This window comes from Cricetulus griseus, chromosome 2, assembly GCF_003668045.3.
Source record: "Cricetulus griseus strain 17A/GY chromosome 2, alternate assembly CriGri-PICRH-1.0, whole genome shotgun sequence".
NCBI classification, from domain to species: Eukaryota; Metazoa; Chordata; class Mammalia; order Rodentia; family Cricetidae; genus Cricetulus; species Cricetulus griseus.
In genome coordinates this window covers 106896552-106911989 of record NC_048595.1, presented here as the reverse complement: position 1 = coordinate 106911989, position 15438 = coordinate 106896552, and the positions used below count along the sequence as shown (strand labels likewise).

The 15438-nt window shown below is 43.0% G+C and overlaps 1 protein-coding gene and 1 pseudogene across 1 annotated transcript in view; one reads left to right on the top strand and one right to left on the bottom strand.

The window, feature by feature from the left end:
* Positions 1 to 15438, bottom strand: part of Mob3b (MOB kinase activator 3B) — a 190050-nt gene that overhangs the window by 138915 nt on the left and 35697 nt on the right. The window lies entirely within an intron of this gene.
* On the top strand, positions 9801 to 12960 carry LOC100766411 (annotated as a pseudogene).

The following is a 15438-nucleotide window of genomic DNA, read 5'->3' as shown; positions in this document are numbered from 1 at the left end:
ATCTGGGTGTGGGTGGCAGTCAGAGAACAAGGGGGTGTCCTCCTCACTTGTCTCCCCACTTTTTTATTTATTTATTTATTTATTTACTTGCTTATTTATTTATTTATTTATTTTGAGACAGAGTCTCTCACGAAGCCCGGAACTCATCATTTCTGCTAGGCCAGCTGCCTCTGAGCTCTGCTTCCCTTTGCTCCCCAGGGCTGGCATTAGAGGTGTGCCCAGAAAGCCCATCCCTAGGGGGTAGAGATCCGAAGTCAGGTACTTAGGCCTGTGCAGCAGGGACTTTACCCTCAAAGTTATGTCCCCTATCCCTTAAAGTGCTTTTTGTTCCCTTGGCCAATCTACCTATGGAAGACAAGTATATCAGGTTTCTAAGATGGAGCTGAATGACCTCTGCCTCTAGTAACTATACCCTAGTGTAATCCTCTCTGTTTAGTGAATGTGGACATAGTACAGTGACTTCCTTCTAGCAACTGGAATACCAGCAAGATGAAACACTTCAATGATTGGGTTGTAAGAAGTGTGGCTTCTTTTTTGTTCAAATACTCTTCCACCCTTTCTTGCTTACTTTGAAAAAAAATAGCTGGCATGTTGTGGTTCTTCCAAAAAACTCACATGACCAAGGACTGGCCACTTAATGGGCAATAAAGAACAGAGTTCCACTAGGAGCTGCATCCTGCTGGCGACCATTGAAAAAGCCAGAAGCAGCTTGAGATGCTTCTCTCAAGTGATTCTAAACCCAAGAGTCAGCTAAGCTGTGCTATCACACTTGACCTGCAGAAACTGTGAGATAACTGGTGTTGCTGCTAAGCCACTAAGTTGAGGAATACTGTTTTCCTGGAGCAATAGGTAAACACGCCTATTTAAACTGCCACTGATGACAGCCACACATAGAGGGAGACAACAGAGAAGTCAGTCCAGAGGGAGCTAGTTCCAGAGTGGTGCAACTATTCAAGAAATACTGGCTAGCCCTCAGAATAAAATGAGGTTATCATATCTGCAGTGATCCTGAAAGAAGCCCATGAAAACTGGGGTGTGGGGTGGGAGGATAGTACAAAACAACATGCTACTTCTAAACCATACCACTTCTGTGCACTCCAGACAGGCTCCTCACCTCACCTCGTTCCAGCCTTAGAAAGAATTCTAGTTGTTCTGTCTAGCATGTATCTGTATGTGCATATATAAATGCACACACACACTCCTTCCTGACTCTTCTTCACAATGCTTATCCAGTCCTTCCGAAAATTATATAGTCTACCTTTTAGTTGTCACCACACCTCATACTTTCATACCACCTACACAGGAATTACTTTTATGCGAGCCACAACTCTCTCCCTTCACTGTTTCCATGATGGACTGCTCTGCATCTATCTTTTCACTACAATTTATTTGAAGATCAGGGTACTTTAGAAATATAAGTGAAAGCAGGCCATTGCCTTCTCTGAACCCGAAAGGCTTCCAACCATACTCAGAATTAAAGCCAGAGTCATCCTGTTAACTTACGAAGCCGGGTATCCAAACACTGTCCCTGACTCCTCTCCTGCCCCTCCCATCTTTGCTGCCCTCTTGGATGTTTCCACAGCATATAAAAATCTGCTATCACTTCAGGCCTCTGTTCATTTGCTAGGGCTGCTGTAACAGAGCATCAGAAAGTACTTGGCTTCTAAAATGGAAAGGCATTGTCTCATTTATGGAAACCTGAAATCCATGTGTTGGCTGGTCCGTGCTCTCTCTGACGGTGCCAGGGAACATTTGACCTGTGCTTATGTGGTTTGCTGGCAATTCCCAGTGCACCGTGGCTTGTAGAGTCATTGCTCCAATCTCTGTTCTCATCTTCACTTGGTGTTCTTGTGCGCATATATATCTTCAAACATCTCACTTCTTTTTGTTTGTTTGTTTGTTTTTTTTGTTTTTCGAGACAGGGTTTCTCTGTGTAGCTTTGGAGCCTATCCTGTCACTCGCTGTGGAGACCAGACTGGCCTCGAACTCACAGAGATCCGCCTGCCTCTGCCTCTGCCTCCTGAGTGCTGGGATTAAAGGTGTGTGCCACCAACGCCCGGCTCAAACATCTCACTTCTTATGAAGGCAGCTGCCATTTGACATTAAAGGCTCATTCTACTCCAGTGAACCTCACTCCTATTTCCAAATGAAGTCACGTTCAGAGGTACTGCAGGATAGGGTTTCAGCATCTGAATTTCAGGTGGGGAACATAACTCGACCCATAACAAGAGCCTTTGCAATCGAAGTTCACTCTCCCTAAAAGGAAACCACAGTGTGGCTGCCACAGGAATGTGCCTTATAGTCCTCTAACTTACAGGGAGCCTAAGGGCCAGGAACAGCTGCTGTGCTTCCCAGGGGCCACTCCTAGTACATGACTTGGCATGGTGAAGACACTAAAGGAAAGCTGCCTCTGGGAGATGAAGACTCACCCAACAGGTGGCTTCAGCTCCAAGACACTCCCAAAACCTTGGCAAAATCTCAGGGCAGCACAATGGCAGACACTTCCACTCAACAACTTCCCCCTTCTCTCACGGCAATCTGATGATCTACCCAGTGTCCCAACACCTACTTCTCTCTCCTCCCACATTCAGACAGCAACTTCAGGAGGACTTTGCACTTCGCTGTGTGCTCTTTAAGAGTCATTTTGAAATCCTTAGTTAATTTTTAATATGGGGTTTAACAGTTTCCTTTTGCATTTGGCCTCAGATCTTAACCAAGAGGTTGCTGTTGTAGTTTGAACATAAAATCATCCTCACAGGCTGAAGTATTTTAACACCTGGTCTTGAGCTGGTGGCTCTGTTTGGGAAGTTGTGGATCCTTTCGGGGGTGGACTGACTTTCTGTTCACTTTGTGCTGCATGACTGAAGATGCAGAGTGACCAGCAGCCTCCCACTCCTGAGATCACGCTTTCCCTGCCACGATGGACTGTATCCCCTTGAACTGTGAGCCAGTATGAACCCTTCTGCTCTTGCTGGCTCTGGTCAGGTATTTTGTCCCAGCTTTGAGGAAGGTAACTTTAAAAACTCTCTTGCATTGTTAATCCCATCTTGGTGCCTGCTTCTTGGGGAACCTGAGCTAATCTCTCCAGTATCTGCATGATACTTCATCTCCTTATGTAAGCCTCTGACTAAGGGGCTTTTGCCATCCAAAATAAAATACACTCATCCAAGCTGGTCCTCCTTGCTTCATTTCCACAACTTCATCTGATTTGACTGCATTTTTACTTACTGTTCCTTAGGCCATTCTTTCAGAGGGATCAAAAACTTTGAGTTGTTCATTTTCCACCATAACAACTATAGCAAAGCCAGAACACAATAGGTAGTTAATTAATAGTTTGTCAACATGTTTATTTTATAAAGACATAAATGTCAGACTGAATTCACCAGCATCCCCCTTCTATTCCAAACATATAAAATATAATGCAGGGTGGCCATCATAAGAATGTACCTCATCAACTTAGAAAGCCAAAGAAGTAGGCCCAATCTCCCTTCAGGCCTAGGTTGAGACTGAAATGCCCAAGGGAGGCCAAAAGATATTGCTCTTAGCCATGCAAGGAAAACAAACCAGAATGACAAAACTACACCATAGAATTCTGGAAATACTCATCTACATGGAAATAAAGCTATAAGAACTACCACTATTCCCCAGGAAGCAGGCTAAGTCTGTATTGTGTTTTGCCACAGTCTCATATTTAAATAAAAAGCACATTCAAAGAGTATGAGGAGGTCATCTCAAGCACCAAGCCAATGCCATACATAAGCATGTCACCAAGATTTACACTGTTTAGATTGCACAAGAATCCTGAGCCAATAGATCACCATAAAAATGTTCCCTGGACCAGGGAAACTTTTACAGAAGCAAACTCAGATTGCTCAGTAGGAATACTTTCTTCATAGCTCAAGGTTCACTAGGCTTCCTCAGGATAAACCATTCCACTTCGGAAAAAATGAGACAAAGATCTGAAAAAGCCAGAGGAGAAGTCATGTCCACAGCAAGCCATATAAATAGCACCCCAAGAACTGGAGCAAGAGAAAAGCCACCGTCTGTGAGATCTATAAACTCATCATGCTTAAAAGTCCCTACCCAAAATAGAAAACAAAAAGCACTATCCTCTATGAGAAAAAAAAAAAAAAGTAAATAGAATTCCTTTGTGTTTATATTTTGATTGATTTGATTACATTTTACTTATTTGAGGGCAGTGGGGTTTCGGGGGGAGGGGGTGAGTCAGTTAGTATGTAGACGTGTGGAAAGAACAACCTAAAGAGGTCAGTCTGTCTTACACTGTGGGTTCCAAGGATTGATCTTAGTGCGGCAAGCACCTTTACCAGCCGAGTCATCTCAACAGCTCATAAACAGAACTTTAAAAAATACAATAAGAGCAGGTGTTGTAACCACACCTGTAATGTTAGAGCTCTAATGGCTGAGACAGGAGTATTGCCTTGAGGTTTAGGCTAGCCTGAGCTACTTAGGGGAATTCTAGGCTACAGACAGAAACCCTGCCTCAGAAATACAATAAACAAAGGAAAGGAAAAGAGAAAAAACTCAATGTGATAAGTTGTATGTTAGCTGCAGTTGAAAAATGAAGTAATATTGTGGAAGATATATCTGAAGAAAATATCTTAATATTGCAGACAGGCAAGAGAAAACATGTGGAAGAACAATTATAGGATGTGAAAACTAAGTTCAAGGATAACTAAAGCATAAATTTAAGTTGAATTTCAGGAAATAGGAGAGGCAATATTAAAATTGAAATGCTAAAAGCTGAGAATTTTACAGAATTTAAAAATTAGTCCTTGCTGTCTTTTTAGCTATTTTAGTAGTATATTTACCTGTATAAAACAGTGATTTCACACATCTGATCATATTCACTCCCCAGTACTCCCTCTTAATATGTGTTCTTTTAAAATGGTCAGGTATTTTGTCACAGCTTTGAGGAAGGTAACTTTAAAAACTCTCTTGCATTGTTAATCCCATCTTGGTGTCTGCTTCTTAGAGAACCTGAGCAAATCTCTCCAGTATCTGCATGATACTTCATCTCCTTATATAAGCCTCTGACTAAGGGGCCTTTGCCATCCAAAATAAAATACACTCTTATGAAGTGCACACAACTTTATAAGCACACCTGTGTATAGATGTCTTCAGTGGCTAGAACAGGGTATCAGATTTCCCGGAGCTAGAGCTATAAGTAGTCATGAACCACCATTCATGGATGCTGGGAACCAAACTTTGGTGCAATGCAAGACAGCAAATGCTTTTAATTACTGAGGCAAATGCTATTAATCACTCCAGCCCCTTGATATGTGTTGAGTGAGAAAATTACAAATAGAAAGCAGAATTTACAAACACACACACACACACACACACACACACACTGTGAACTGTTTAAAAGACTGCAGAAAGTCAAATCTAAAAAGAAAATCACAAAAGCAATAAGAGTGTAACAGGTAACACAAATTTCAGAGTGGCTCTGAAGGAAAACAGAGATGGCAAACCCAAGTAGTTATAAGAAAACAAGGGAAGGGAGTAGAAGAACCTCAGGAATTGTGTTACAACTGTGAGGCTGCAGATGTGAACTAAGAGATAACAGTAATTATAACAAACACAGCTCAACTCAGTGCTCAGCTGAAAGGCAGCCCTAGACTAAATGTCTTCTTGGGCCAGGGGACCATGCCAGTGAGTCAGCAGTTAGGGAAGGGAGGCTTAAAAGGAGTGATGCTATTGTCTTTAGGACCCAGAGCAGTGGGGCTGGGGATGGGTGAGCCAGTGAGAGTACCGACTACAGCAAGGGCAGTTCTCACCTTCTGTTGCCACAGTTGAATAAGGCAGTGTCATATCACTCAGTAAAATGCCAGTCTTAGACAAAACTGAGATCCACAAACAGGAAATCTGATTTTTAAAACATATTTTGAAGTAAGTGTGCCTACACACACACACACACACACACACACACACACACACACACACACACACACACACACACAGGGCGGGGGCAAGAGAGAAAAAACAGAAAAAAATTGTTAGTAATTCGATCCATAGACATAAGGAGATAAAGCAGAACAAACACGTGGGAAAATGCATAGTAAGTGAAATACCAAGATGAACGCATAAAAAGCCAAATCAAAAGAACAGTCCTTGTGAACCTTTGCTACATGAATGGAAGCATGTCTTATGCTCAAGAGCCACTGGCAGCCTCACCCTGTAATTTCCACCCCGCTCAACCTTATCATTTGGCTGAGAGACCTAACATTACCGGATAGGAAAAATGCTGGATAATTCAAACGTAAAACACATGCAGCCCCAGTGGTCACTTCAAACCTAAAATAATGTCTGGAGGCTTGTTCTGCCAGTTGCGCTTACACAAAGTCTCCTCTGGGCCTTACTGGATACCGGACTTCCCAAGCTGTTTGGAAAAGTCATGATGTTAAAGCTACAAGCTGGGAAGCATGGGAAAGAGAAGGGAGACAAAGAAACAGAGAAATGAGAAGATGGCACAACGAACACTTCCGCTTTTTACTTCATAGCCCTGGAGAAGAACTGATGTTGCAGGAGCTGGCTCAGACAGCAGTCTCAACAATCAAGGGGAAGATGCTTACTGTTCTTCTGGCGGATGGGGCTGCTGCTGCAAGTGAAGCAGCCGGGGTGGGGGCTGGACCCTTTCAGGTGCTAGGGGCTGCCTTGCCAGTGGGCCTGCCTTAAACACTGGCTCACAGTCCCCTCTGCCCAAGAAGACATTTAGTCTGGGGCTGTCTTTCAGCTGAACACTGAGTTGATCTGTGTTTGTTATAATTACTGCTATCTCTCAGTTCACATCTGCAGCCTCACAGCTGTGACACAATTCCTGAGATTCTTCTATTCCCCTCTCTTGTTTTGTTGTAACTACTTGGGTTTGTCATCTCCATTTTCCTTCAGAATCACCCTGAAAGTTGTGTCACCTGTTACAGTCTTTTAGTAGTTACAGTATGCATCTTTCACTCACTAAATTCTAAAGGGTCCTATACCTTTATATCCTTTGGAATCGCACCCTTCAGATGTGTGCCTCCAATCCTAATCCTAACTGCTCATGAATTTTCCGTCTACAAGTCTTTAGAATCCTACAGGGACTTCTTTATAAAGTTAATGCACGAGTTCATTTATCTATCATTTACTTCTTCCTGTCTTAATTTTTCTTTTATTTCAGTAGATCTTTCTATATTCTTTTTTCTCTAAATTAAAATTAAAATTTGATCATATTCTTTCCTCTCCCCCAACTCCTTCCATACCAACCAACCAACCAACCAACCAACTCCATCCAACCAAGCAACTTCCCATTTCTCTTTCAAAAAACCAAAGCAAAAACAAAAAATGAAAATTAAAGCAAAACAAAAAAATGTACACACACACAAACAAAATTAAACAAAAATTTGAATATACACGCCTATATACACATACAAGCACATTTACAATAAAACAAAAGTTGGAATACACACACACATACACACGCAAAAACAAACAAAAAACCCTATGGAGTCTGTTTTGTGTTGGCCAACTGCTCCTCAGCACGGGGCTTGTCCTGATAACCCACTGTCACTCCATTGGCGAAAACTGATTTTCCTTTCCCAGTCAGTATCAGTTGCAAATACCTTCTTAGTTGAGGGTGGGATTTTGTGTACACTTCCCTTTTCAGGGCTAGGACTTTGTCTATTTTCAACTTGTTCAGCTCTTATGCACAGTATCATATCTCTGTGAATCTATATGTCTATCAGTCCTGTTGTACTGGATGAGAGTTTTCCTTGGAGTCATCCATCCTCTCTAGCTCGTTTTGCTTTGTTTTGTTTTCAAGACAGGGTTTCACTGTGTTGTCTAGCCCTGGCTGTCTTGGATCTCACTCTATAGACCAGGCTGGCCTTGAACTCACAGAGATCCACCTGACTCTGCCTCCAAGTGCTGGGATTAAAGGTGTGTGCCACCACTTCACTACCTCTAGCTCTTATTATCTGTCTTCTTCTTCTTCTTCTTCCACATAGATGCCTGATCCTTGAGGAGAGGGGTTTGATACAGACATCCCATTTAGGCCTGAGTGCTTCAAAGTCTGTCACTCTGCATGTTCTCTAGTTGTAGATCTGTGTTCCCATCTACTGCAAGCAGGGGCTTCTCTAATGAGGGCTGAGTGAGACACTAATCTATGTCATTAGGAATCATTTTATTGCTATCTTGCTTTAGCAGAATAAAAAAGTATTAGGTTTCCCCAAGGGTCCATGATCTATCTAGTCTCAGGCTCTTGGCCTCTTTAATAGTGTCAGATATAGGTTCTGAAAGACCCCCGGAGGCTCAGGGCCCCAGGATCTCGGTCCAGGACATCGATGACCCCAATCACCAGGTGGAGGTGGAAACTTGATGCAAACAGCAAGAGGCTTTATTGCAGTTGATTAACAAGCTAACCCCATGTTAGATGGCTAGGAAACCATGGTGAATGGCTAGGAAAGACGCTGCGAAGCCACAGCATAGAGATCTTAAAGGGCAGTGTAAGGGGAGTGTCTAGGGGTACACACAGGCACAGGATTGGTGTGCCGCCAGGCTTGCCCTGTGTTGATTGATCAACTGGTTATGGCCCATAGGCCCTCCCAGGGCAATTGCTATGCTCTGCGGGTCATTGCTGTGCACTTGTCTGTAAAGCACACCCAGAGGCGTAAAGCATAACACTACCAGCTAACTTCTGATTGGTTCCTTGCCACGAGGCAGGCATCTGACCTCCTAGTGACCAAGGCAAGGACAGGCAGGCACATGCTAGGCTGTTATGGCTGCTGAAATGGAGAGCTGGTCCCTTCAGTTTCATCTCATGGGCCTTAGATCCAGCCATAACCTTATGGTAAGGCAGATTGCTGAAGACACAACTTACTTAAGTCATTAAACACAGAGAAATAGAGCTGGTGCCCAACTAGAAGTTTCACCCCTACTGACCAGTGTTCTGGGTGATGGAAGGCACTTTGCATGCTACCAGAGAAAATCATCAATATCACCCAGCTACAAACTCTGAGACTTACAACAGTGACCTCCCACCTGCAAGACATACAGGTGCAACAACAAATGTTATGGGAGTAACCAACCACTTGTTGACTTTCCTACATTCTTGTAGCAATTCTTTGCAAGTCTTTTAATGTATTTTTATTACATAAAAACTTTATTTTACATATATGCATGTGCACATGGAGGCTAGTGTACATACTAGGACATTTATGTGATGGTCAGGAGACAACTTGCAGGAGTCATTTCTCTCCTTCCACCATGTGGGTCTGAGGCATCGAACGCAAGCTGTCAGACTTGATGTCACCTCCAGTTGAGTCTTTTCTCAATGTGTAAATAAAGATTTGATGGTCTAAAAGAAACTATTGTCTCCACAGTAAAAGAAAGATACCAGGAAATTTCCCAAGATTGAAGTAAATGTCTACAAATATATGATAATTACTTCTTTGCTAAATCTATTATCAAAATATTTTATTTTATATGAAAAATAACTCATAGGATCATTTTCTTATTTTTAAGAACTCCTGATTGTATAACCCCAGAAAAATTTGAGCCAATCCCAAATTGAATGAGATACTTACAGTCCAATGATTTCAAACAGCAAATTATAAACACGCTTTTCATTGCCTGAAGCAAAAATTACATTTAATGTGGGGTGTGGGTAGATGCTGGTATGTTTGGAATGTGTGTGGGTTGAAGGGGACCAAGGGCCTCAGGAAATCTCAGGGATCCGGTCCCTTTGTGGTTTGAAGGTGCAGAGGTGCTGAACAAAGTAGAGCAATGCCAGGCTAAGTGGGATCATGGGATCATCACGGGATCATGGTGTAGGGGTCCATGCTCACTCCTCACCCTCCATGAAATCTGCAATACAGCTACAAAGCCAAGGAAATGCTCTGTCACTGGAAAAGGATCCGACTTTCAGTTCAAGTTCTGGTGGAAGGAGAGGCAAGGAAAGAGAACAAAGTACATCAGAGAAGACCCAGGCAGGGTGAGCTGAACTCACAAAGCTCAAGCCAAGCTCTCTCTACCTGAGCTAGTGGGAAGTAAAGATGCCCCACGTGAGAAGTACTAACCTGCATGCAATCAGCACTGAAACCCAGAGATGAGGAAGCTTTTTTGCATGTTTGTACATAAGGTGGAGAAAGGGGTTCAGGCTCAGAACCTTCAATCAGAACAAACCCTGATCTCATAGTCTCTAGTGTTTCCATGGAAGCCTCCTAGCCAGGTCCTTCCAGTTAGGTTCCCTAAGACTTAACTCTGAAATCGAAACAAAGCTGTAGTGGCAGAAGGACATAGGAAGTGAGCATTTCTCTCTTTGCACAGCCGACGAGGGAGATGGAGCCAGTGAAAAGCACAGAAAAGTCCATCAACTCTACTTTCAAACACACACGAAACAAACAAACAAACAAACAAACAAACAAAACCCTGAAGAACCTGGAAAGAAATTGCTGCTTTGCAATCGTGGCCTCACCCTCACCTTTCCACATTAATGGGCCCTGGAGAAGCCTCCCTGGGCAACAGCCAGGAACCTCCCCTCAAGGTTGCTCCAGGCATTCCTGCTGCTTTTCAGACCTGCTCCCAGCTCCCTGGTCTGCACTTGACCTGGGGCCTATACCTAACTGAACAAATCAACAACTCTGCCCCATTTGCCTGCAAGTTAGTGTGGGCCTGCAATCTCACTCTTCCTCCTCCTCCCCATCCTGTTCATCCTTCCCCTCCTCTTCCTTCTCCTTCCCCTCCCTGTCTTCCCACCTCCACTGGCATACCTCAGAATCCTAGGCTTCCTCGGACTTTTTCTGTAGGTACCAGGCAGGGGTTCCCTAGGGTGGGATCAAATGAATTCTATGCACACAGTCAGGTTGAGGAACCTGACTTGGAAGTGAACTCTGGTATATACAGTAACAGTGACCTTTAAACTTAGTGAATGGAATGTGACTGTTAACCTTTAACCTTGCCAACACATAAGCCATCCTGGAAAATCAGCCTTGCAGTAGTTTTTTTTAACAGACCACTCAATCAGGTCCTGGGCTGGTGGTTTCTATTGCCAGGTGGGCAGTTTCAGCTGGGTGACTCATAGGTATTCAGTCTCACAAAGTGATAAATTATCAGTAATGATAAGGCACATAGCAAATCATTTGTACGTACCTCTTACTGCATAATGGAAGCTTATTTAGTCCCCAGAATACCTATACGGTATTGCTATTATTCCCCAGGTTATAGATAAGGAAACTGAGAAAGGTTTCCTAATTTAGCCAAGATTGCTTAAACAGAAAGCAGGAGAGATGAGATTTCAACAGTCAGTCTGGTTCCACAGTGCAGTCCTTGCTGACCAAAACCAAGCTCCACCGCTAACAAAGCCGGCAGCTCTCTCCTCCACCAATACCAACAGTTTCTGATTCTGAACATCTGCGGTTGCTTATACTGCTTGATATTAACCCTCCCTGCACCTCACAACAACCTGGTAAGGGGAGACTAGGAAGTTCATCTTACAGAAGCAGGAAAGGGCTTCTTGATGTTAGATGACTCCCTTGCAGATCTGAGCTCTCCCCTCCTCCTCTGCTGCCTCCTTTACCTATTTCCTCCCCCCTCTAAGAGCTAGATGTGTGCCTGTCACACACCCCTAAGCCTCAGTACTGAGCTTCTGGATCTGTCCAGTGTAGTTCCCTTCTCTGTACCCCAGAACCCCTGCCTTACCCCAACTCTCCAGAATGCAAACAGCAGAATTGCTGTGATACCGAATTCTTTGTTTCCTTGTTCTCCCTTAGTGTTTACAGAGTTGGAGGCATTGAGGATATATTGATTTTGTGATGGGAAAATGTATTAAGAAGACACTATCCGATAATGCAACCGTGTATAAAAATGCAGTGACACTTGTAAAGAGAGCACTTAAGTGCAAACTCACTGAGGTGACAGATAAGACTTTTTTCCAAGAGTCAAAAATGTACACTGAATTTGTCCAATCAACACTTGTGACCGGTTGGATCAGGATAGGTTTGTTGTGATGAATAAAACAAGCAGAACGCCTTTCTTAATGGAGTTTATAGTCAAGTTGAGAGAAAAATTAAACATATATATCTTCAAATACATATATGTACACATGATTTACAGTTACAAATTCTGCTATATGCTAAAAATGACAAGAGAAAGCGCTATGACAGAGGGCAAGGAGACAGAAACTGGTTTAGATGGTGGTCTCAGAAGTGTGTCTTTCAATTTTTAAAAATTATTTTTAGCTATGTGCCTCTCTGTCTGCATGTAAATTTGTACATGGATGGATGGATGCCCATGGAGACCAGAGGTGTCAGATCCCCCAGAAATGGAGTTCAGGCATTGAGAGCCACCTATGTAGGAGCTGGAAACTAAACTTGGGTCCTCAGCAAGAACAGTACATGCTGCTGAGCTGCCCAGCCCCCTGGAAACTTGTCTTTGAAGATCATAACTTTGCATCTGAACTAAAGAGTTTCAGTAAAACGCTGTCACAAGGGAAGCGAGCCTCTATCAGGGTGGCTGTCAGGTGCTTCGTGTCAGGTGTTTCATCAGTTTGTAAGACATGAGCCTGAAGTGGCCAGCAGTTTGGTTCTTGAAAGATCTATGAATCGTGTTCAGTTACTTGGGCAAGTAGGTCAGGACCCTGTCATGAGACAGGTGGAAGGAAAAAACCCAGTCATAATGTTTTCTCTGGCAACAAATGAGATGTGGCGATCAGGAGACAGCGAAGTATACCAAATGGGGGACGTCAGTCAAAAGACAACATGGCACGGAATATCAGTGTTTTGACCAGGCTTCAGAGACGTGGCATATCAGTATGTTAAAATGGGGGTTCGCATATTTGTGGAAGGGAAAGTGGAGCATGGTGAATATATAGATAAAACTAATGTGAGGTGGCAAGCGACAACAACCATAGCTGATAACATTATATTTCCGAGTGACCAGATAAAAGAAAAGGCGGAAAACGGATGATTCTTCTTTGATCATTTCTTGGTACAACCTCCTTCCTAAATGCTTTGCCATGGGCACTTGACAAGTGAAATGTCAGGGACAGGTAGCCTGAACTCTCCTGAAAGCCTGAAGCCTCAGCACCATTCCTCCACCACCACTCTAGGGCTTTCCCTATCTTCTGTTCACGTCCGTCATGTTACACCCGACACACGTGCCAAACACCACAGCTCTGCTATGCAGCACCCTCTGGAAGGACTTGACAGATGAAGGCTTGGTCATCAACTGATAGACTGAATTAGGGAGAATTGACTGGGTCAGGAGACTTCTGGTAGAATCAGCAACAATCTACAGAGAGATTAAAAATCTGGAAGGTAGTAGAAACTGTAGAAGATGAACCTTATGAGAGAAATGAGTTGCTAGGGGTATGTCTTTGAGGGAATATCTTGTGCCTGACCCTGTCTGCTCACCTTGCTTCCAGAATGGCATAAAGTAGGTAACTGTCCACCCTTTTGATCACAACCCAGAAACAAAGGAAACAGTGACCTTGAACTGAAACCTTGAAACCAAAGACCAGATAATCTTCCCTCCTTTAAGTTGCTTCTCTCAAGTATTTTGTCTGGGTGCGCTCGCTGTCCAACGTGTCTTATTTATCCACTGAAGTGCTTAATTGCCACTATTAAAAACAACTCAGGTAATTAAAAAACCCTTGTGACAAATGACTATGGCCAACATTTTAATTTGGTAGTTCTTTAAAAAGTGACATAGTCAACTTATGATCTATCTATCTATCATCTTTTTTTTTTCAGTTCTGGGGATATAGAACCCAGGGATTGTGCATATTTGACAAAGGCTGTATCACTTAACTATATTCTCAGAACTATTTCTCCAAGATATATATATATATATATATATATATATATATATATATATATATATATCGTGTGTGTGTGTGTGTGTGTGTGTGTGTGTGTGTGTGTGTGTAAGAGGAGGGGAGAGTGAAAGAAAGTGAATACATGAGCACAAGAGCTAGTATAGTGGTTTCCAATTGTGTTTTCATTTCTTGCTTGTGTATAAAGAAGGGAGCCAAACATTATCTTTTATAAACATCAAAGTTTGATTTGATTAAATGGATAAAGAAGAAAGTCTGGCTGTTCTAAGTATAGGAAATAAATGGATTTCTTCTGATAAATTCAAATCTGACGATCCATTGACAGCACATGGAGGTAGCCTACTGTAATGCTGAGTGGGTTGGACACACTCTGAATGACTCAGGCATAATTAAGCTAGTCCCAAGATATACAAATTTCAGAGTTTAATATTTGGCTAAAATTTTTACTTAGCATTCAGCATTCTGAGTGCTACCTAATTTTTTGTTCTATATTAGATCTAGTCTTCTAGAAGTGAGAAGGAGAAGCATGCCCAGGACAGTGTGACTAACAGTGGCACTTTGGGGAGTATAATGCAAGAAAAAACATATGGATTTCTCATGAGCCCAAAGGATGAGAAAATAGGGCTTGCTTGGCTGTGTGCAAAGTGGAAAGAGACACAGGGCAGCTAAAGAGTTCTTCATGCTGGGACACAATTCTCTGTGATGTTTCTACAAGTGTGTACCTGGTTATCTTTTACTGGATATGGGCTCAGCAAGCAGCCTGGAGAGCTAGAGGTGCTGCTGGTCTGGAGATCAGGGAACATACAGATTTCCTAATCAACACAGTAAAGATGGAGGTCTGTCTCATCCACCCAGAGATGTTTTTACATTCCAGGGTAAAAAAGATAATGGAAGTAAGGATGTGTAAGAGCCCTTAGAAGACAGGGATTTTCCTGTCCTGTGTTATGCAGCTATGAAGCAGAGCCCTGTGTGTACAGAACTCACTTGGGCCCACAAAAGCCCCAGGAAATATGTAGGGCGTACGGGTGGACTGATGCAAGCACGGTGTCATGTTTTCTGCTGTACTCTGAGTCACTCTGCTGATAGAGTCTTCTAAACCATCAGGGCTTCTGTCTTCCCACCATTTAGGTTTGTCATGACTTCTTTGGTGCACCCTTTCCACTTCCATGGCTGATAGTTTTTATTTCCAGATCAGTGTTCAAAAGAAACGGTCTGTCGTACCAACTTGTTTGAGTCATCAGAGATCTGCAAACCACACCACTCCCCATTGCTGCCAACATGGAGACTGGCTCCCACGAGGCAGGTAACCATCCTTGATGACCTCTCACCTCCTGTCTCCACCACGTACTTGGCCTGCTATCTTCTACTCTCTGATGCGCTAAGGCTAGAAATCTCCAAACCACTTTTCTTCCAGGCTGCCATGATAGCTTCCTATTATATGGTATCCATGGGAAAATAAAGTGGGTGTATTGACTGTATTTCTTTCTGCTTTTCCTAGTCCAGCCTCCTCTTTTACTTGTGGTTTTCTTCCCGTCATTTAAGCTTTTTCAGCTATGCATAGAAATTCAGCAGAAGTCTTTTGTGTGGCACTCCCCCACTTCTCCAACAGT